This window comes from Leucoraja erinacea, chromosome 4, assembly GCF_028641065.1.
Source record: "Leucoraja erinacea ecotype New England chromosome 4, Leri_hhj_1, whole genome shotgun sequence".
In the NCBI taxonomy this organism is placed as follows: Eukaryota; Metazoa; Chordata; class Chondrichthyes; order Rajiformes; family Rajidae; genus Leucoraja; species Leucoraja erinaceus.
Window position 1 is genome coordinate 92,068,281 of NC_073380.1, and position 2,249 is coordinate 92,070,529.

Consider the following 2,249-nt stretch of genomic DNA (forward strand, 5'->3'; position numbering starts at 1 on the left):
TTTTGTCCTTCCTTCCATGGAGTGGATATGGCCGGTGTGGAGGATAACTGGCACAGCTGCTTCCATCTATTCCTTTAACCCGGCTCCAACGCTCTCAGCACTCCTGGCTGCTCCTTTATCTTAGACCCCTGGGACCGACCCCCATACTGACGGTACTGGTCCCTTGCGGTCGTTGCAGCCGGTCAACCCCACTCTAATGCCCTCAATTCTGGACACTCCTACTTATATGGTCCTTAGATAAGGGACATATAAGACATTCAAACTGATGATAACAGCTACTATAGTTTTTATTTAATATATGGTCCCTAGATAAGGGATGAATCAGATATTAAACTGATAAGAACAGATACTACACTTGATCTTAGCCAAAAGGCCCAGAAGTGATTATTGTAACTAAAAACCCCGCTGGGACCGACCCTGGTACTCACATACTGGTCCCTTGTAGTAGATTGCAGCCAGTCAACTGCAAAGTCCTTTGCTGCCGAGAAATGAATTTTCTCACCGTGCTGGAGCGAAGTTGGGCACCGGTGTTTTCCCTCTCCGGGAATCGATGTGCCCATGCTGCTCCTGCCGTTGCCAGCTCCTGCCAGCTCCTGCCTGCCAGCGCTCCTGCCGCTGCCAGCGCTCCTGCCGCTGCTGCCGCTGCCGCTGCCGACTGCCGTTACTGCTCTCCTGCCGGCTGCCTGCACTCCGCGGTTCTCCCGCCGGCATTCTGCAGCTGACATGGACCCAGTCCATGTCTGCACCTAAAGGTAAGTGGAAGGAAACGCAGAGTCTCCTACCTGCGGTTCCCGACTTTTCATACTCCCGCTGGTGAACGTTGTTCCCTGCGTGTCGGGTTCGAGCCGCTCGGACCGACCCCGGTGTTCACGGGCCTGGTCCATTCGCGGCAGTTCCTGTACCTATGGATCCCCTGGACCAACCCCGGTGCTTACCTTTTGAAGAAGGTTTTCAGCCCGGACGTCCAGTTCCTACTCCATAGTGCCGCTGCACTCGCTGAGCGTTTCCAGCCCTGCTGTGTACCCGGGTACTTACAGCGCTGGGTCCCTGCTCTCTGTCCCGCAGCCTTCGCGCTGGCCGCTAGCGACTGTTCCAAGCCAGTCTCCTGGCATACGGGACGTATTTGCTTCGCTTCCCGCCCGGCCGAGAAGTGAATTTTGCCGGTGCGGGAGCAAAGTCGGGCACACGGGGTTGTTCCCCTCCAGGGAAACTCGTGTTCCCGACTTTCAAATTTGCTGCTGCCGTTCCCCCCCTGTGTGCTCGCCCTCCACGGGTCACGAAGTCACTCCCCGAATTAAAATTAGCTAATCCGCATTGCCTCCTAACTTTCTAAAGGTTCATTCCATTTAGAAATAGGTTAGACAAAAAAAGGACAGGCAGCAGAGTCTGGGGTACCTGCTGTTTCAGACCGACTTTGGGGGATTTTAACTCCAGATCACCAGGGGGTGAGGCAGCATCTATGGAGCAAAAGAAATAGGCAACATTTTGGGTCGAAACCCTTCCTCAGCAGGGTTGCCTATTTCCTTCGCTCCATAGATGCTGCCTCACCCGCTGAGTTTCTCCAGCATTTTTGTCTACCTTCGATTTTCCAGCATCTGCAGTTTCCTTCTTAAACATCTTGGAATTAGTGGTGTTGGCAGTAGCAGGTAGGCTGCCTAGGATTACTGCTGGATATGGATCAGTAGGAAGTTTGGCAAAGTGTTGGCAAATAAAGTTTTATCCTAACAGGCCGGTTCCCTGCCTTATGACGCCAGAGACCCGGTTCGGTCATGACTAGGGCGTTATCTGTACGGAGTTTGATTGTTCTCCCGTGACCGTGTGGGTTTTCCCCACAAGTTCTTGCTTCCCTCCACACTTCAAGGATGTACAGGTTTATAGGTTATTTTGGATTGGTACAAACTCTAATTGTCCTCAGTATGTAGGATAGTGCTAGTGCAGAGGGATCGTTAGACAGCGTTGGACTTGATGGGGCCAAAGGGCCTGTTCTCGGGTTCTCTCTCTAAACTAACTAAAATAAACGAAATAAAACTAAATGTGAGGAGATACATGTTGGAAAATCCAATAATGTTTTGGGCGGCTACAGTAATTGGTAGGGTGCTAAGGACTGTTGATGAACAGTGTATCAACAGGGTTTAAGTCCATATTTTCTCTGAGGATGGCGACAGAGGAATAGGATGGCTAAGAAGGCAATGGAAAAGGAAAAGATGGGGTAGAGGAGAGAGGGGGGGGGAGATGAATAGGAGGGGGGA

The 2,249-nt window shown here is 51.7% G+C and overlaps 1 pseudogene; it reads right to left on the minus strand.

Moving 5' to 3' along the window:
- Window positions 1-279: 279 nt before the first annotated feature.
- LOC129696798 (U2 spliceosomal RNA) lies at window positions 280-385 on the minus strand (annotated as a pseudogene).
- Window positions 386-2,249: the final 1,864 nt, after the last annotated feature.